Below are 22631 nucleotides of genomic sequence, written 5' to 3' on the forward strand. Positions count from 1 at the left end.
TGGATTGCTGGCCCATCTTTCATGCTTTGGCATATCTGGTTGGAGAGGAATCGTCGCATATTCCAAGATGTTCGGCTTGGTGTTTTGCATCTTTGGTGGAAAATATCACAGTCTCTCCAGGAAACTATTCTTGTGAAGTGTGAGCTTGATGGGGGTATGGATCCGGTTGATCTTGCTATCTGTAATCGCCTCAATTTTCATCTGCAGGATGGGGTTGCGGCTCGTAGGTTTCCTTCTATGTCCAGGCAACTTCACCATCAGAGGAAGGGTCGGGTTAACCTGGATGGGCACTGGACTCCTCCTCCCTGTGGAGTTCTAAAAATTAACACTGATGGTTCTTCTCGTGGGAATCCTGGTCCGGCTGGTATTGGCGGAGTGGCTCGTTGTAGTTCTGGAAATGTTAAATTTTTCTTCTCAATTCATAAGGGTGATTATACTAACAATCTCATGGAAGCTCGGGCTATTTTATATGCTGTGGAACAGTGTTGCTTGTGGGGATGGAGTAAGATTATTTGTGAGTCTGATTCTCAGGTGGTGGTGAACATGCTTTCTTCGCAAGAGCTTGAGGATGTTAGTTGGCAGCTGGCCACTGTTGTTAAGCAGATTCTTTTCTTCTCTTCCTCTTTTCAATTCATTAGGTTCAAGTATATTCCGCGAGAATAGAATAGACCTACTGATTGTTTAGCCAAATGGGCTTCTAGTCATGATCCGGGTTGGAATATTAGGGATAGGGGGCAACTGTCCTTTGAGATGGTGCAAGAATTTGATGATCTTGTTGCTCATGATCGAGCTCCTTGTTGAGCTCTCCTTGTTGTATTCCTTTCTGTCTTAATAAATTTTTACCCCTCTTTTTGCAAAATAAGAGTTAGTTTTGTTTTGATGGTAATCCACTGGTAGTTGACCAGTCTTCTATTATGGACCAGCTCCCTTATTAAGACTGTTATTAATTAAAAAACATATATGCATTAACTGTATCTTTCATTACCATTTATTTATTAAATTGTAACGTGCTATAACACATTTAGCCCGATGAAATGCCAAAAGTTGAAAAAGCCCAAAATAAAAGAAACTATATCTCCAATATCACTGTTGTTTTCAAAATCAAATTTAAGATCACACATGCGGCTAATTTTGTTGAACACTGTGATGATATTTCAGTGCCACGATGATATTTCAGTGCCATGATAGATTGAAGGCTCGTCGAGTATTCGAATAACTACAAAACTGCAACTTACAAAAGAAGTAGATATGCTCGCCAGGCTTTAAACAAATGTGATTGTCAGACATAAAGCCCAATTCCACAAACTTTCAGTCATTCTTCCCCAGTGTGCCATATACCTGCAAAATTTGAAGCCATGGACAGGGAACATGATTAGTCAAAGGATAAAATGATTAAAAGCATCTCAAAATAATATAATGAAAAAAATGCCTATCGGAAATATGCATTCAGACACCTTTCATCTTCAGTGAAGGCAGTAAAATGTATAGTTTGGTCCGTTTTCTACATGGATTTCAAAATTTACAGAGGTGAGTCAGCGTGTTTTGATTCTCCATTTCTGCTCTGTGTTTTTTCAGAAATTTCAAATGGCTACTACTTTTCTTGAGTTTCTCCCCTCTGCAAATCTCATGAATGGAAATGACGAAAATTCTAAGAGAGTTACACGCCCGGTGGGACTCGAACCCACAATCGCCTGATTAGAAGTCAGACGCCTTATCCATTAGGCCACGGGCGCTTGATGGTAAATAGGAGAACGTCTGCTGTAATCACGGTATAAATAATATTAAGTCCCTTCCCTTCCCACAGTAGTCTTTGAAACAACAGTCAACAATTCATCGCATCCAGACAACATCTAGTTCAACTGATTTCACTTGATATTAATAGGTGGATAATTTTGTTAGCTTTCTCAAGCTCTGGCCTGTATCAATATGTACAAGAAATCATCACTTGATCATTAATAATTTAGATTTCGTTTGGTAAGCATGTATTGGCTTATTGAATATTATATCTCCTAATACTAATTCCGTCAAAGGAAGAAAATAACAATAAATGTTTTATATTAAGATCGACCATTTGCAGGGTGGGAAGAGGGAAAGAATGGGCAGTGGATCAATCTCTTAAAGAATACTTCCTGCCAGTAAACGGTTTGAACTTATCAGCTTCTTCACTTGGCTTTTCACTTTTCTGTGCTGCCACCTTACCAGATATAATGGTGTTGTGACCAAAGACAAGCTTACCTGGTTTACGTATTGGAGGTCTTGTGGGGAATCTTGACCTTGACCTTGGCCTTGAAGATTTAATTTTAATATTAGGTGATAGAGGCTTTCCATTCAGACGCCTTCCAACTCCAGTGAAGGCAGTAAATCTGCATTGAGCTTCTGGAGATGCATTTTTCACTGCAGCAGAGTTTATTGGCAATAGAGTTTCAGGTTGAGGTTCTCTGTAATCGAGAGGAGGAGCAAAGTCCACTTCCAAGTCTGTGTCAAACACACTTATGGCAGATTCGGGCTTTGTGTCAACTACATTTATACAATATGTGGTGTTGTTGTAATCTATCTTAATGCTATTCCCTCTTGTCAAACAAGAGAAGTTTCTCAGAGAAACTTCCAACAAAGCTCTTGGGTTTGATATGTCTAAGAAATTCTTTGTGTGAAGCTGCAATTTCAAACATGTTCCCTTTGGGAGAGTGGTGTGCTTCAACTTCACTGTATGTCCCGGGTTTAGAAGCATATTTTCCATCATCCAAAGCGGCATATAAACGATTCCCTCCTCAGCCACGAATTCGAGAACTCCACAGTGTGAGATGCGGCCTGTGATGGTATTCTGAAGCTGGAAAAGCATTGGATACTCCATTTCTATTTCTTGAGATAGCAGACGAGAAAGAGCAGAAGGGGGCATTATAATTCTGTTGGCTTTTTCAAGCTCTGGCCTGTCACCATAAATAGGTGGATAACATTGATAAATCTCCTCAAACACAGTAGCTTCTCTATATCTTGATGAATTAAAACAGCAGCACAAAGAATGAAAAACAGAGCATAAAAACAGAGCTTAAAAACAGAGCAGCAAAACTCAAATATATCAAAGAGCTATAAAGTTTCTTCTTGTTATTATAGCTGAGAGGAATGCTCTATTTATAGAGCTCATACATATTTCTAGAGAGTTTTTGAGAAGTTTCAAGAAAGGAAGCACTCTAGAGATTTCTACATAATTTTAAATTCACATTTTGCACAAAGAGAGAGGCTCCAAGAAGCAAGTAGAAAGTTCTGGACTGTGCATTAAATGCCCAACTACTATAATAAACATTATTTTTAACACCCTCCCATAATGTTTATTTGGAGAGAGTAGGAACATCTTTGAGCTGCAATACATCTCTAAATTTCGTAGATTTTACAATAGACAATGCTTTTGTAAATATATCAGCAAGTTGATCTTCTGTTCCGCAAAATTGAAGCTCCACCTCTTGTCTTTCAATTAGATCTCGAACAAAATGATGATGCACTTCTATATGCTTGTACCTTGCATGATATACTGAATTTTTTGCTAGCTTGATAGTACTTTGATTATCACAAAATATTGTTGTTGGAGAGTCTTGTGGATGATGCAATTCTTCAAGTAACCTCCTAAGCCATAATGCTTCTTGAGATGCCTTTGATAAACCAATATATTCAGCTTCTGTAGATGAGAGTGACACTGTTGATTGCTTCTTGCTACTCCACGAAATCGGTCCCGATCCAAGATGGAAGATATATCCTGAAGTTGACTTTCTATCATCAATGTCACCTGCATAATCAGAATTCGTATATCCAACTAAAGTAGGTTCTCCTCCATATTTGTATTCAATGCCAAGCTGGTAAGTACCCTTAATATATCTTAATATTCTTTTAGCCGCTTTCCAATGTTCAATGTGTGGATCTGCCATGTATCTCGATACAATACCAACTGCATATGCAATATCTGGTCTAGTTATAGTAAGATACAAAAGATTTCCAACAAGCTGCCTATATAATTTTCCATCCACTTTCTTTTGAGTAGAGTTAGCATCTAACTTTACTCCTATTTCACATGGTGTATTACATGGTTTACAATCACTCATATTGAATTTTTTAAGTACATCAAGAGCATATTTAGTTTGAGAGAGCATGATTCTTCCTTCTTCTTGCCATACTTGCATACTCAAAAAATAGTGCATTAGTCCTAAATCAGTTATTTCGAAAGCTTGTTTGAGTTGATTTTTAGTTATCTCAATATCATGTGTGTGATCTCCTGTAATAATCAAGTCATCCACATACAATACAATGATAACAACCTTATTATCACAATATTTTACATACACATCTGGATCAGCATTACTTCTTTTAAATCCAACTTCTAGGAAGTAATTATTAATTTTTGAGTACCATTCCCTTGGTGCTTGTTTGAGACCATAGAGTGATTTTCTTAATCTACACACCAAATTCTCTTCTCCATACTTAATAAATCCTAGTGGTTGTTGCATATAAATTTCTTCTTTTAAGTCACATTGCAAAAATGCACTTTTTACATCCATTTGAAAAATTTTCCAACCAAACTTTGCAGCTAAAGCGACTATTGTACGAATGGAATTCATCTTAGCTACTGGAGCAAAGGTTTCAGTATAGTCTATACCTTCTTCTTGTGAGAAACCTTTAGCCACTAACCTTGCTTTGTATTTTTCAATAGCTCCATCTGATGTGAATTTGGTTCTATAGGTCCACTTGCAACCAACCACATTTTTTCCTTCTGGAAGTGTTGTTAGTTCCCATGTTCCATTCTTCATCAAAGAATTGTATTCTTCTTGCATAGCTGCTTCCCATTCTTCTTTTCCTTTTGCTTCTTCATATGTGTTTGGAGTGTCAACCTGCATCACCTTAGTCATAAGAGCATAGTTAGAAAATATATATCTAAGACCTTCTTGATAAATTTCTTTGATGCTTCTAAATTTCTTTGGATTTTCATTATCACTTTCTTGAGTCTCATCCCATGTAGTGGTTTGCACACCTTGACTTTGACTATTGGTAGAAGTAGAATTTTCTTCATCAATCAAAATTGGAAAGAAAGATAATGTTGGAGAATTATCATTCTTAACATCTTCATCAAACCATACATTTCTTTTAATATAGATTTCATTAGTTCTAGGATTGTATAACCTATATCCTTTCGATTCCTCACTATATCCAACCATTATGCACTTCTCGCTTTTCCTTTCAAGTTTGCTCCTCCTTTCATCAAGAATGTGAGCATATGCTTTACAACCAAAAATTCTAAAATGAGATACTGTAGGCTTTCTTCCACTCCATGTCTCTTCTGGTGTTATGTTCAAAACTGCCTTAGTAGGTGTTCTATTCAAGATATATACGGTAGTATGAACTACTTCAGCCCAAAATTTAGCTTCTAGATTTCTAGAATGAAGCATGCACCTAGCCATTTCTATTATAGTTCTATTTTTCCTTTCAGCAACACCATTTTGTTGGGGTGAATAAGAGACAGTTGATTCCTTTTTAATGCCATGTTCTTTACAAAAATCTAAAAGAGCTTTATTCATGTATTCAGTCCCTCTATCAGTTCTTAGTATCTTTAAGTACTTTCCACTTTGTTTTTCAGTCAAAGCTTTAAACTCTTTAAACTTTTGAAACACTTCATCTTTCTTTTGTAGAAAATACACCCAAATTCTTCTACTATAATCATCTATAAAAGTGAGGGCATACCTTGATCCTCCAATTGATGATGTTTTGAAAGGACCCATTACATCACTATGGACTAAATGTAGAGGAGTTTTTACTCTCCATGATTTACCTTGAAGGAATCTTTCCACATGTTGTTTTCCCATTGCACATCCTTCACACACCTTAGGGCTTAATGATATCTTTGGCAGCCCATGCACCATTTGTAATTTCTCCATAAGCTTGAGACTTTGAAAATTGATGTGCCCCAAACGCTCATGCCATATCCTGCTCATATCATCATATTGGGCAATAGCACACATATGTTTATCTCCACATTTGGAAGTAAATTCTTGAAATTTATATAATCCATTCTCCATTTTACCAATTGCAATGACTCTATAATTATCATTGACATCCTTGATTAAGCACTTATCATTGTAGAATTCTATTTTATGTCCTTGACTTGCAATTTGAGATACTGAAAGCATATTTGTTTTTAATTCAGGGACTAATTTCACATTTTTGAACAAACCATTATCAACTTTGACATTACCAGTCCCTTTAACTTCTAAAGCACTATTATCCCCCAAATATATTTTCTCTATATTATTTTCACTTATTGATTTAAATTGATTCTCATTATGAGACATGTGTTGTGTAGCACCGGAATCAATAACCCAATCTTCTTTGAAAGTATTATTTTCTTTAAGTGCAACACAAAATGCATTTCTTTTAGAATCTCCTAATTTTGGATAATTATTTACTTTCTTTTCTACATCTCTTTTCTTCTTGAAACATTCATTTGTCTTACGTCTCATTTTACCACAATAATGACATTTCCATTTACTTCTATTATGATCTATATATGAAATACTCTTATTTTCATTCTTCCAATTTCTTTCTTTAGATTCATTTTCTTGTGACTTCTTATAATATTGTTTTATTTTCATTACAAATGCTTGAGATTCACCATCAAATGATTCTTTTTCTTTAACTTGTCTTTTCTCTCCTTGAACCAACTTAGCACACAATTCTTCTGGTTTAATACTTTTTAATTAATCTGTAGTATCTAAACCCCTTATAAATGATTGATAAGATCCTGCAAGACTTTGTAATATAATTTGCACAAAATCTATATCATCTATATCTTTTCCAAGAGAAGCAAGCTTATTTTTCTTTTCCTTTAACTTACTTAAATGTGGGACTATCTCTTGTGAGCATGATAATTTCAAATTGTATAATTCAGTTGTGAGAGATAAGATCCATACATCACCTGAATTTTGATATAAATCTTTCAAAATCTCCCAAACTTTGACTCCACTTCTCTCATTACGAACTTCTGAAAAAACTTCTTCTGAAAGTGTAAGCTTGATTAATGTTGCTGCCCTCTTGTCCCTTTTATCCCAATTATCTTGATCATTTCCTGGATTTGTAGGCCTTTGTTCACTACCAGTCACAATATCATAACAATTTTGACCGGTTAGAGTGATTTCAACATGAGATACCCAATCATAATAATTTTTTCCATTTAATTTAACTGTAGGCAAAGTCACACCAAGTGCTTCCATTGTTAAATTCTCTCCCTTTTTTTTGGATGAGAATGAAAGATATTTAAAAACTTGAACACCCAAGCTTGAAATTGAAAAAATCTCACCAATTTGTTGAAGAAAAAACCTTTTCTTTTGCTGCAATATCCTTCCTTTGATGTAGTTTTTTTGTCCCAAACCAAACTGCTGTTCACTCCTTAGTTGCAGCCTGCAAATGTAAAGATTCACACAAGGAAAACACATATATTCATTCCAAAAGCATCATATATTCACAGCCCAAAGAACTGAAAATGCTCTGATACCATGATGAATTAAAACAGCAGCACAAAGAATGAAAAACAGAGCATAAAAACAGAGCTTAAAAACAGAGCAGCAAAACTCAAATATATCAAAGAGCTATAAAGTTTCTTCTTGTTATTACAGCTGAGAGGAATGCTCTATTTATAGAGCTCATACATATTTCTAGAGGGTTCTTGAGAAGCTTCAAGAAAGGAAGCATTTTAGAGATTTCTACATAATTTTAAATTCACATTTTGCACAAAGAGAGAGGCTCCAAGAAGCAAGTAGAAAGTTCTGGACTGTGCATTAAATGCCCAGCTACTATAATAAACATTATTTTTAACATATCTTCTTCGATTTGATCCATCTTCCTCATACTCTTCTTCTTCGTGCCAATTCATATTTTCATCTTCTTCGTGCACATTCATATTTTCATCATCTTCTTCGGGCACATTCATGTCTTCGTCAGATCCATTTTCATGCGTTATTTCTTCTCCGCGTCTAGTTATGATATCCTCGGCATGACAGTCATCTTCATAAGACCCTCCGCATCCAAGGATCTCTTCCTTACCAACATTCTCCATTGTCAACAGTTATCTCTCTTCCTTACCAAGAAATCTTTGAAATCCCAGGTAGAGTTCCTGCGCACTTATGTTTTATGATCTATTTTGTGTGTTTACAATTTCATTTATACAAACGGTTGTCTCTTTCCTATTCTTAATAGTCGCACTGTTCTCTGGAAGTGCTCCGCCAAACTATAACTAAAAGGATAATCATTATTCTGATTAAACAATTTAATATTTTTAGACTTTTTAAATTGAAAGCTCCTCTGCAAGCGATATCGTTAAGAAAACATGTCCACGGAGCTCAATTTCTAGACGTGGATGTTGCAGATTTGCTCCAAGGCGCTTGCACTAACTTTTAAAAGAGCAATGGCGTTTTTCCCTCAAGGCGCTTGTATGATAGAGATAGAGGTATAGCATCAAAGGTCAATTCAAATTTAAATAATCCAAAAAAATTCCAAACAAGAAGGCTACAAAGATATTTCAATATCTATTCTTATGATTCATAAACACAAATATTTAAATGAAACAATTATACATTAAAACCTTGAAATGTAAAATTTAGGCTTACTTGTATCCAGTAGGTGTTCAATTAGCTCCAACATGATTTCACATTAACTTAACATGTAAGAATAAAGATGCCTAGTGAACTTAGCTTCATGATGGAGTGATGGCAGCTGATGAGTAAACAAATGAAGGGTATTTTAAATTTTTCTTTATGGTTTAAGAAGAAGCCATAAACAAACTCAACATCATTAAATTCAAATCTTTAGCCATAAACAAACTCAACATCATTATATTAAAAAACCAACTAAGAACGTGCCTTGACATATTATAAGACTCACTCCATGGGCTTCATGACTATTATTTCAGCTGGATACTCATCACTGGGTCTGTTTTTAACGATAGGTATAAAACAAATGATATAGATTAGTGTTGAGGATGTTGTCCATATTCTTGGCATTTTAGCCTTTTTCTTTTCTAAATTAATTTTACCAAAAACATATACTAGTAAAGTAAATGTATTTTATCTTCATTATTTGATGTATTTTTTCAAGTAACCTTGTCACCATTAGAGTATTATTACACCAAGAAGACTAGATCATAAGTCTCCATATGTAAAGGTAGCATGATTTTGATTTATCTTGTTGAATATTTGAGAAAAAATTGAGATGAGGTTTGAACACCTCAACTACATATATTTCACAAATTTGAGCACTACGGATATGGTATGAGTTTATAAGGTGTTATGAACAAATGATGTTTATCGAGGTTGTCTACTCGGTAAACATCATTAGAAAACCTTTCAAGGGAGAAAGACCATCTAGGTAATTCCTTGATTTAGTTCATAGTGACATTTCATTTTCAGCTCCATTTTTTTTAGCCACTTATGTACTCTTATTTATTAATTATTCTTCTTATTTGACATGGTTGTACTTCTAATGTATTAAACTAATGTCTTAACCCCTTTTATTGATCTTCAACATGTTTGTAGATGGCAGGCTATTGGTTTGGGCTCATTTGTTTCTTAGATAGCCAACATAGCTCTTTATTAGATATTAGTTGCTATTATTTATACTATATTTAATACTGTTTATCATGCATTTATTTCTTTGGCAATTGATGGTTAGATAATAGTCATCGCTACCAGTAATGATGCTTTCACAGGATATAGTTTAGGTGATATGATAATATGATTCGTTTTACAAAGAATCTATATTATTATATCTACCTGGTCAACTACACTAAGAGATCAATTTAATTTTCCAGCCTAACCTAGGAAATGAAGACTAAAAAATTTATTGTAAATTCTTATGATGATAGATGAGATTTTTACCTGTCTAGCCTACATTTTTCTCCACTTTACATACTATTTTTTGACTGAATATATTCTTGCAATCCAAACACATACCCCATAGTCTACTTATTTTTATATTATCTAGTATTAGGAAGAAACTAAGCTCATTTCTCTACTGAAGAAAAACATCAACTAATAGTTATGTATTTCCTGTACTCTTGGATCTTAGGCTACCTATTTAGCACTACACCTAACAATATCATAAGGAGATACATTAGGGAATATAAAATATTTTATAGTATTCATACCTATCATGTTGGTGTGATATTTTAGCTAAAATAAAATTGTAGTTGTACTATTAGCCATTTCTACACAAGAAATCAAAAAAGTACACAAAGTAATTTGATTGATGTCAACAAATATGGAGACCAAAAAATAGATAAATTACCTTGAATTATTGGTTAGTCATGGACACCTTGGAAAATGGGGGATAGACTTCATAAGACTTAAGATTCATATTATCTAATAATGAGTAATATGTGTTGTTATTTTACTAAATAGGTCTAGAAGTCTAGGCTATGAAACATACAAGAAATAATGAGGCAGAATTCCTCAATGAAGAGATCTTCACAAGATATGGATTTCCTATAGAGATAGTCTTAGATCAAGCATTTGAATTCACCTCAATGAATAAATATATAGAGTTATAGGAAGTATACTCAGTATCATTCACAAACCAATGAAAATGTAAAAGTATCAAATTGAGATGTAGAGGTCATCTTAACCAAAACAATATCTCCACATAAAATATAGTGGGCATCTAGGTTACTAGAAGTTTTTTGAGATTATATTATTATATGGTTCAAGACAACTATGAGGAGTGTATTGGTTGAGGTTAAATATGAGAAGAAAGACAAAATAAGACGCTCAAAATAGTATTTTTACTTGGCATAGATATTTTTGAAGAACATGGGAAAGAGGTCATGTAACATTATAAAATGGACTAGATGAGAAGATAATCATATATTGTGATGCATGGCATCGTAGGAGAATCCCTAAAGGACATGTCCTAGCCCCCAAAAAATAATCACATAGTGGAAACAAAACATGAGATACACAATATGATACCAAACTCAACTCTTTATGCGTAAATCAACTGATTACATGTATTGTGTCAAGCTGTAAGGCCTTCCCAGTTATAACCAAATACAGAGCAATTACAATAGTTCTGCAAGATCCAACTCAAACCCAAGCTAGTCTGTATCTATAATACAAAAACACTCTAGAAGAAACCTCCAAGATCTCAACTTGTACTTGCAAGTCCACTAAGCAATCTCCTTGTTTCCCAAGCCTCTAGTCCAAGGAAGACCTCAAGTTGTGCTCATAGCCCACCAAGCAATCTCCTTGTTTCCCAAGCCGCAACTACTAGCTCTACTCAAAGTTTGCTTCTCTTCCAAATTCTCTTCTCCAAGATGGATAATAGGACTTAAGACTCCCTAAAACCCCCTTACCACCCTAGAAAGTTACAAATTAAATAAAAACCTTTATATTAAATGCATATTTAAGCCACAAATCAGCTCACAACAAATATTAAATACAAAATGTGAACCCTCATGTTAATCCGTGATAACCACATGAAAATACTTAGGAAAAGCCCCAAGTTTAAAACACTAATTAAATACACATAGGAGAGATAACCAAGACCACACATAGGTCCACACACATCCCTTGATTGATCCACATCACAATCACATGCTACATGCAGCAAGAAGGTCAATACAATTTGCAAGAACCCCATTCTACAACCCACACTACCAAGCATCAGTAAAATCACAAGCATCTCTGAGCTCCCACAAGAATTTTTGAGAAACATAGTAAATGTTGAGCTCCTTGGTCAACACTATGCCCAATAATGACCTAGCATCCACCCTTCTTCCTTGACCAAGTACTCCAACTCCAAGGCCAAAACCACTCCAACATGTAGGATTTCCATCTACCCCAGGATGATGTTCTTAGTAACTAGAAGAACATCTTTTGGGATTCATCATATAAATCCCAAACTGGTTCTTCACACACATATCCTCCAAGTCTCCAACTTCCACACTCTTTCCCTTGGTCCACTTCTACTTCTTCACATCCTTCCTCAATGTTCCATAGGTTAATTTTCCATAGTGATCTCCAATCCGCTTAAAATCCTTTAACTCAACTTGGCTACCAATACTCAAGTTCCTCCTACTGAGTTCTTCATTCTGCAAAGGAATCAAATAATGCTTCATACACCTTTCTCAATAGTAATCACATTCTTGACACAATCATGCATAGCTTTGCAATCATACTACCAAGGTCTACCAAGCAATATGTAACAACTACTCACGTTCAAAATATCACATGACACTTGATCCTTAAACTGCCCAATTTGAAAATCAACAAGACATTGATCCCTCACTTCCAAAGCATGTTCATTTTGCAATCAACCAATCCTAGAAGGACAAGGATGTCTCATTCTTCTCAAACCAAGTTTCTGAACCATCTCCTCAGCAACAAGGTTATCCATACTACCACCATCCATAATCACATTGCAATTTTTACTATAAGACTTACAATGAGTCCTAAACAAATTAATCCTTTCACAAGGTTCGTACCTTATTACTAAACAATACTCATCGAGTCAAAAAAACTCTCTCCTTGCCTAGGTTCATCGATATAATCTTCAACTTCATTCACAACACCAACTTTTCTATCACTAGCCTTCTATAGACACTCAAAAGCTATATGTCCTTCTTAATAATATTTGAAACAAGTACTCTTAAACTCACCTCTACCTATCCTTCTCTTCTGATCAACAAGTTTTGGTTCATCTTCTACAATCTATTTGACTTTTGTCAAGTAGTCTTGCTTCTCCTTCCCTTGGGAACTACCTTGATGTCTTCTCTTCAAATTATCTTCTACCTTCATAGCATACTGATAAGCATCCTCAATTGAATCATTTTTTAGCATATTGATCTCATCCAGAATATTAAATCTCAAGCCATTAATGTAATAAGCTATCTTCTCCTTAGATTTTTCTCTATGTCCAGATTGAATAGTCAATTTGTAGAACTCCTTGGTATAATACTCATAGAGAAATCCTTCTAGTTCAGATTACTCAAGTTCATAATCAGTAGGAATGAACTTAGACTTTAGTTTAGTCACCATTAATCTCCAATGAGTGATCTTCATTTCACCTTCTTCTTCTTAATCTCACTACAATTCTCTCCACCAAAGAGTTTCATATCCTTTCAACTTAGTCTATGATAACCTCACTCTAAGTGGATCACCAATATCCTCTAGCTCAAAGTAGTCTTCCAATTCATGAATCCAATTAATCAGGTCTTCAAGATTCAAAGTACCCAAGAAATTAGAAACCTTCTTGTTATGCTCCATCTTTAACTGAGATCTAGGTCTAGCAAATTAACTAGTCCCATATCCTATAGGTCTCTCCAGATGATCACTTTTATCTTCACCACTTGATCTAGCAACCTAAAAGTCTATGGAAACTTCCTCATAATTGTCTTCAATACTCGCATGTCAAGGTACACTGCCTATAGCACTTATGATCTCAATGATCATATCACTCTTCATTAATGTTATGTCAGATCTAAATTCTTCTTTAATCTTCTCTGAGACCCTCGCTTCCATAGCATCATAGAGATCTTTAAACACCCTATGGTCCAATTATCTTAGAGGCATCTTCCAAGATCTTTGCAAACCCTATGTAACAAATCCACATTTGATCAACTAGCTCCTCACTCTGATGATCTTCATCCTAGGTGTTGGTGCAAACTGCCTCAACTTTCAAAATTTGTCTACATGCTTAGGAACAATTGTGCTTTGATACCACCTTATGTAGGGAAAGGAAAGAGAATCCCCAAAGGATATGTCCTAGCTCCTAGCAAATAATAACACAGCAGAAACACAACATGAGATACATAATCTGATACCAAACTCAACTCTTTTTCCATAAATCAACTAATTACATACAATGTGTTAGGTTGTAAGGCCTTCCTAGTTATGGCCAAATACAAAGAAAACACAATAGTTCTACAAGATCTCTCAAGAGCCAACTCAAAGCCAAGTTGTTCCAGGTCTATAACACAATAGCATTCTAGTAGAAACCTCCAAGATTTAAACTTATGCTCACAAGCCCACCAAGCAATCTCCTTGTTTCCCAAGCCTTTGCTCCAAGGAAGATCTCAACTTGTTCTCATAGCCTACCAAGTAATCTCCTTGTTTCCTAAGCTACAGCTACGAGCTCTACTCAAAGTTCACTCCTCTTCCACATTCTCTTCTCCAAGCTAGATGATATAACTTAAAAATCCCTAAAACCCCCTTACTTATACCCAACTAAGCCACAAGCCAGCTCACAAAAAACATTAAATACAAAATTTTAACCCTTACTTTCACCCTCGATAACCACATGAAGATACTTAGGACAAGCGCCAAGTTTACAACACTGATTAAATGCACATAGAAGAGATAACCAAGATCACATATGAGTCCACACACATCCCTTGAGCAATCCATGTCACGATCACACACTACATACATTAAATGCACCAAGAAGGTAAATCTACTCTACAAGAACTCCATCCTGCAAGCCACACTATCGAGCATCAGTAAAACCACAAGCATCGTTGAGTTTCCACAAGCATTTCTGAGAAACATAGTACATGAGAAGAAACATTATATGTTGAGCCACATAGTATATGTCAAGCTCCTTTAGCAACTAAGCACCACCACGAATGAGTAACTCAATCAACACTATGCCCAATAATGAACGAGTATCCACCCTTCATCTTCGACCAAGTTCTCCAACTCCAAGGTCAAAACTACTCCAACATGTAGGATTTCTAGCTACCCCAGGATACTCCCAGATCATATTCATTCAAAACTAATAAAATTTAAACATCTGAAGTGACATGATAATTCATAGAGTTAAATGTGTTTGAAGCCAATGATTGGACCCTACTTTACCATTTCAAATAGTAAGACTATCAAAGAAAATTTTAAACACTACCTATGACCATATTAGATTATAGATGTATTCTCTAATGACTTTGTATGTCTAGAAATTATTCACTTTGTAAGGTATTCCCTACTTGTTCATGGTTATTGCTTGTGCCTATATAATAAACTTTTGACAAAATAGCACTTCATTACCAATTTGAAACAAGATTACTTTCAAGACTTCTTTTGTAATCTTTACATTACGGTTTAGATAGGCATTATGTAATACCCCTTCTAGAGATCCTTGGAAACAAGGATAAAACATAGAATAACTTTTTTTTTGTTAAATAAAGCATAGATACATGCATACACCATTCATAAAGATCATAACAAAAGACGTAAACAACTAATCAAAGATCCCCAAGAACTCCATTACTTACAAAGGCATATTTTCTATCTAGGGTTTTAACCAAGAAATGGTTATTCTAAAACCCATATCAATCATTAAATGTAATGTTCATTTTAAATCCCAAATACAAATTCCTACAAGGTTACAACATACAAGTTCATTTACTAATCTAAAACACAAAATGATGAGATGACATAATATTCAAACCCAAAAATCTCAAATAGGTGATATTTTTTTAGATTGTGGAGATGAAACTCTCAAAAGGGTATCTAAAATATCAAGTTGCATCTTCTGAAAAATTCAAGAAATGGTCTTGAGGTACAAGGTTTATCTTTCATCATCGTGTCATAAAACACAAAAAGGTATATAATAATATGGTGAAAATGTACATGATACGGCCTTCCTAGTCATGAGATATAACTATGAACTCTGCAAAAAAAATTGATTCTTGTATGAGATAACTTGGAACTATGCATGATGAAACTCTAAAGGGGTACGAAAAGGTAACATGTTCAAGGTTAATAAGTTCAAAAAAACCAAACCATAAGTAAAACCTCTACACCTAGGAGCACCAAAAAATACATGTCCTAGTGAGATATACACTTGATGGCATAAAAACATAAAATATAATTGAGTAATTTAAGATCTAACATAATAGTCTCTCTGATACAGCTCCAATCCATCATAATGATAATAAAACATTGAATATAATTTGTGCATCAAGTAAATTAATAAACTATAAGTAATTTTTGATACAAAAGTATGCACCCTTGCTTGAGGTATGAACCTCAAGCGACCTTGTGTAACATGGAAAAAGCCTCCAAGTGTGGGACTTGCACTCTAAGGCTGAATCTCTGGAGAAGGTTGGCTTCTTCACTATCAGGATGCACTTACACTACCACTTGAGAGGAACAGGGAGAAGGAATGCATAAAATTAAATTATTGACGGTAAAGGGAGTGATGCACCAAGATAGAACTAGGGTTACAATGCTACCCACAATTGCACAAATCATCAATGAAAACCCAAATACACAAATCTCAACTCAAATCTATTCTTTCAAAATTTTCATGAATGTAAAAACTAATGAAATGTTGAAAAGAAACAACTTCACAAGAAAACATTTAGTAGCAAACTACACATGACTTGAAAACATGAAATAACAAACAAGAAATAACCCTTACAAGGCAAAAAATGCACAATATATTAGTTTAGCAAGATGGGGTAAAAAAAAAAATTAACAAGACAACATTTAGCTGCAAACTACACACGACTTGAAATCATGTAATAACAAACAAGAAATAACCCATGCAAGGCAACAAGTGCACAATATATCAGATTAACAAGATGAGGTAAAAACTAAGTTTTGTATTATGAAAGGAAAAAGTTGCAGACCATAATGCTCCTACAAAATATGAATAGAGAAGAACCCCTAACAAATATTTGCAACTACCTTTTTAAAGATTTTATGCACAACTCTGCTGTTTACATTGAGTTCAAACCCCAACCAAGTGGAGTTGAGGTACAGATGAATGCAATAACTCAAAATTAGAAAGAAATATGATCATGAAATACAATTGTTGCCAAAAGTGATAGGATGAGACAAAAATAAGTGCACCCCACTGTAAGAGATCAAATTGTTGAAATCTAATCATGGTATGATTAAAGAGGCATGGATTGTATTGGCATTGTGGTAATCAAGGTCCAAGAAGTAGATGGGCATTGAAGAGCTTGCCCTGATGGTGTCTCATGGCCAAATAAAACCACAAGGAACGATAACATGTAGATTTGACCATGGGGAATAAATCTAATTTCCTTCAAAAATATGTTGGTCATTGATGAAGGTCTTCATTTGGAACAGATGGCCCAGATGGTGAGGGAATCTCCCAATGAGATATTAAAACATAGTTTTCAAAGTAGATCTTCTTTATTTCCACTAGATGGATGAGATGCAATGAAGCGACCCCAAGATGCACCAGATGCAATGGTTGTCATGCCATTCTAGGTTCCAGAGCTTTGCAGAGACTTTGCAACATGAAGAGATGCTAGAATGGTGACACATGACAACATCTTATGCTTTTTATTTTAATAGATCGGATGGTGATCTTTTAATCTTTTGTTAAATCTCTATGTTCAATCTATGCATATGCATTGGATAGACATCAGGATCAGAGATGGGACCCTCCACCACATGGCATAATTTTGGACCTCGGAACCTTGTGAAGAATTTGTAGCATGAAAAAATATTGGAATGAAGACACATGGAAGCATTCTATGAGATTTTGGACTTCTAGGTTTTGTAGAGGCATAGCGGTAGGAGAAAGCACCGAAAAGGTGATGCATGGAGGCATCTCATGTTCTTGTAAAAATGGGCAGGTAGCTTGGGAACTATTGGATCTCATCTATAAAGAATATAGCCCATAGAAGACTTCTCTAATCGGATATTAGTGATGGGCTGAATGGCAGCAAAAATGGTCAACATTCTTAGTGACTCAAAGGGGATGCTTGTCTACTAAGCATAGATTAGTGGCCTTAAGAAATTGTTTGGGCATAGAGTCACCAAAAAGAACAATGTGTTGTCCTACCTGCAACTTCACAAAATTTTGCAATCAGCAAAAAACAAAAACTCTGGGGAGCTCTAGAAAAAGGAGAAAATGTGCTCGTGCACTTTTTGGAAAGTCAAAAACACCTACTCTAATATGTACAAGTATTTACAATGAAAAAAGATCAAACAAAGTCATTGATTGGCTTGTTGAAGTACCTACCCTTCCTCAGAAGTTAGTTTTTTCCCCATCCATATGGGCAACTAAAATGGTAGCAAGCATACCAAACATGTTGTTGCATAAAAAACCTCTTTCCCAATGTTGAAGAAAATGAAGTTGTAGTGCTTGCCCCTAGTTTGCATTTTTCTTTCATTGTCAAACTCTTGTAGACTAGTTTTATGATTGATTACGAGTAGTATTGTTTTGAGATTATTAGATATTGTTTTACATTCAGTTGATTATATGATGAGATTACTTGGTACTTTATATTTCATGTATGCATGATGATTATTATAGTGTTTTCAGTTATTGATGATGATTAGTTAGATGGTTTATTATCCTATTTGTTTTCTTATGGATACTTACCCCATACTTGCATGTGTATGGTGTGTGTATTTTTTTTCTTTATGTATGGCATTTCAAATGTGGTTAAGGAAGGGAGTCATAGTCACCTACTAGTCAGGATCTACACGATGCACCACTTCCTGCCATTGTTTGTTTAGCTTAGTATATAGTGTGTTTGTACATGCATGGATTTTATGTAGGTTGCAGGTACTGGGTATCGACTTTCCTAAATTGCCGGGATGAGCGTACCCTATCACATTATCTCAAAAAATCCTAACCCTTTAAGCCATTTTTCCTAATTAAAAATTAGGACAAGTATCTGAGTTGAGTACCCTTCGAATGCGTCGAATGACGTTAATTCGTCATTATAACCTTTTAGTTTGATTTTGTATGTGTTTTGCTATGATGGGTTTTTGTATGTTGTTTTATGAGTCTTTGGTAATTTTATATTAATTAAGTCTAATTAAAAGATTAAATTAATGATTTAATTTAGTGGAAAATTATTATGATATTTTACTATTTAATTAATTGAGAAATTAATTAAATAAAAAAATCAAATTTGAAGATTAAAGTTATAAGTATAAATTTAGAATGTGATAATATTTAGTTAATTTAATAATAATATATTTAGAGTTCATTTTTAAATAAATGCTAAATATTATTATTATTTAAGTTAATAAATATTTTATCAATTAAGTTTTGAAAATAAATTAAGTGGAAAAAAAAATTATTTATAAAAAGTTTTATGTTCACATGATGCATGCAGAGATTAAAATATGAGAAATTAATTAAAAGATAAAATAAGTGATATTAATAAAGCTATTTTAATTGCATGATGTGCGCATGAGTTAAAAGCTTAAATAATTAATTAAAAAAAAGTCAAGTGGAAAATTTAATAAAGTTAATAAATAATTCTTTTAACGTGCATGAAAAAGATTAATGCAAGATAAGAGATAGATAAATAAAAGTTAATATTGAGTTAAGGGTTGTGAGCAAGGAGTTTTGTTGGGTGAATGCACAATCAATGCCATGATTTAAGGAGAGAATTCTTTATCACAATTAGGGGGGTTCATTTTTGGAAAGAGATGAATTTTGGATGCAAATTTTAGAAGGGAATTTCTGAGGAAAGTTTTCAGAGAGAAGATTTTGGATAGAAGTGAATTCTCTCATGATTTTTGGGTGGTTGCAGGTTAGCATCAGGCTCAGGTAGGGTCTTGTGTTTTGACCACTAGATGAATCATGTAATTCAATTTGTTTTGTCTACTTCCTACTTGTAAGAAAATTGCGTTCTCAAATCTTGTTGCATGAATCTTTCCACCCTTCATTCTAGATCCCTTGCTATTCGATTTCATCTATAAATCTAGATTGAAAAACTATTTGGAAGACCTCAATCTTCAATAGAAAGAAATTAGAATTAATCGGGTTATGGGTTTGAATTAAAATGGAATTAAGAAATTAAAGCTTGAATCGGAAAGGGATTGAAAATAAAAAAAGAAAATCTTTAATTAGAAATTTGATTAGTTAAATATATTTTTCCTATTAGACTAAAGTTATAAATGTTATTAAAAAATCTATTTTTTTAATAAATAAAAAATTGTGGAGGGGGTTGCTTTTGTTAATTATATATGTATATATATAATTTATATAAAAGAAATATTATATAAGAAAAAAAAAATTTAAAAACTAAAAAAATATATAATTGGGTCACCAACCCCCCACCCCCCTACTTACCTTCGCCCCATGGCTTTATGGCAGCTACGACTACTGCTACTACAATTATGGCCAGTTGTGCGGGCCTTAAGCGCATGTATCAATATTGTTTGTTTTTATTTAAATTTTTTAATTAATAAAATGTAAATATAGTTTATTTAAAATTTTTAAAATTTTATTATAATTTTTTATTATTAATGTTTTAAAATTATATTATATTTAATATAATTTTTTAAATGATAATTTTATTAAATTTTAATTGTATTTAATTTAAATAATTAATTATTAATGTTATTAAATTTGGATTATTATTTATTTAAATTACTAATTATTAATTTTGTTAATAAACTTTATTAATAATTAATTGAATAATTTCAATATAGTTTTATATTCAGAATTAGTAATTAACTTAATTAAATTTAGTTTAATTAAGGTTAATTAAAAAAAAGTTATAAAATGAATTTTATTATTTATTTAATAACTAAATAAATTATTACTTTGATTATTTTTGGAAAATTTACTTTAATCAAGTTGGGTAATTGCACAAAATATATTTAAAAATAATAATAAGGTTAGTTCGCAAGGGTAAACTATGAATTTCTTTAATGGACACCCTTGGATGTCCCAAGAAACTAAACCAATTTGCTGAAAGGAATTTTGTCAAACAATTTGCATTCAACCTCTTATTTCTCCGTTTAATGTTTTAAACCCCTTATAACTCTAAAAATCAAAAGTTTATTTGTTTGTTGTGTTTTGTGCATGGAATTGGTATCATACAACATAAACAAGAAAGAAACTACAATAAGATGCAAAGTGGAAATGAACTGTTGCTAATAAAATGTTATTTTCAGAATTCATAAAACAAAATACATGGTAGATTTATCAACTCACTAATTACTTCAGCAGTATTGACATAATACTCTAGCCCATGCTTTCGAACTTGCTGCTACAGTGCTTTGTCCTTCAATCACTCCACTACCTTCATAATATTATTCCCTCAAAGTGGCATAAGCGTTGGAAAAGTAGTGAAGAAGATATGAGCAAAATACCAAATCTGCATGTAGCTGGAAATGCAACTAAATTGCCTGATAATGAAGCCAATAACAAAGAATTCCAAAGGCCAAACCCCAAGGGAATGACGTCTAGAATGTTATAAGAGAGGATAGATGTCCTCAAATGCCAAGAACAGAGCTGCAACTCACACACCAATTTCTTCTCATATTCAACCTGGCTAATGAAGCCACAAATGCTTCCTTTTATTCTATTTCCAAGGGTCCGCTCAACTCATATGGGCAATGTGGGATAAAAGATGTGTAGTATATAAAACATATATTAAAATACCCCTTATGTCTCCCTTGGGTACACATCCCCATAAAATAAATATTAAAGTAACACTTTAATATTTTACAATTAAATTAGACGTTACTTTAATAAAACTTCAGGCATTAAAATGTATTAGCAATTAGACTCCGAATAATACGAGTGATAGCTCATTGGAAAGCTCTCACCGAGGAGTATCAAATCCAATCACCAAAATTGACCTACACTGTGTCCTGTCGACTTACTAAAAATAGTAAGTATGCCTGAAACTAAGTAAATCAACTTCATTTTGGCCCAAATTGGAAATGACTAGGCCAAAACACTCCAAGATCCCATTAAACCCTCCATTAGCCCTCAGGATCATGTAGAACAAGGCTAACACACACACACTTGGTCAACTGCTAAAATAGGGACATTACAATTTCATCCACTTAAACTATACGTCAGAAAACAAAAATTGGAACCTTATTGTAAACTGAAACGTTATGTTCTAAAATCAAACTATGAAACTATATTGTATTATTTGTTGTCTGTGCTTTTGCATTTTGGGGTTGACCTAGCTTTGACTAGTCCTAGGATGTTTACGGGAGGCTCAAGGGCTATATGAATGTGATGTTATCATGATTTGTTTCTCGATCTTTCTAAACCCAATGATGGTAATGTGATGGTATGCTCTATGTTATGGTTGTACTTACTATTGTTATTGCTTTCTAGTCTTCTTGTATGAAGCTGAGGTCTATGATTATGAGATATCTGACTTAACCATTTTTGAGTCCTCGATCAGTTATACTTCAGTTACTTTCCAGTCACTTTGATGGGACTGAAGTGTTTGTTATGTTCTTGATGATGTTATGTTGTGACATGTTTGACTTGACCATTTTGGAATCTTTGATCAGTATTATTTTGGAATACTTTCTAGTTGCTTGTTGAGAACTGATGAATATTGTGACTTATCATTTGATGCTTCCAGTAGCTCATGGAGAACTGGTATGATTATTATGATTATCTTTATGATTTTTTCTAGTCACTTTTATAGGACTGAGGTGATTTTTTTATATGATTATGGATTTGTGCCTTTATGAACCTAGGGTAGGTTATCTACTTGTAGTGTCAAGAAGTGGCTTGCAATGAGGGTCGGGGCCCTAAGTGGCTGCCAAGGTAACTCATGGTAAGTTGTTTTAATAAGTGAAAATATTACACTAAATGAGAGTAAAATGAACCTAATAAGAAAATTG

At 33.8% G+C, this 22631-nt stretch overlaps 1 non-coding gene and 1 pseudogene across 1 annotated transcript; both read right to left on the minus strand.

Annotated features, from left to right (window-relative positions):
• Positions 1-1660: 1660 nt before the first annotated feature.
• On the minus strand, positions 1661-1733 carry TRNAR-UCU (transfer RNA arginine (anticodon UCU)). Its single transcript has one exon. It is a non-coding gene; the product is annotated as a tRNA-Arg (tRNA).
• Positions 1734-2107: 374 nt separating this feature from the next.
• On the minus strand, positions 2108-12435 carry LOC149547113 (ubiquitin fusion degradation protein 1 C pseudogene; annotated as a pseudogene).
• Between the last annotated feature and the right edge of the window lie 10196 nt (positions 12436-22631).

Source organism: Cupressus sempervirens, chromosome 7 (genome assembly GCF_028749045.1).
Source record: "Cupressus sempervirens isolate cs-2001-9-10 chromosome 7, ASM2874904v1, whole genome shotgun sequence".
Taxonomy (NCBI): domain Eukaryota; kingdom Viridiplantae; phylum Streptophyta; class Pinopsida; order Cupressales; family Cupressaceae; genus Cupressus; species Cupressus sempervirens.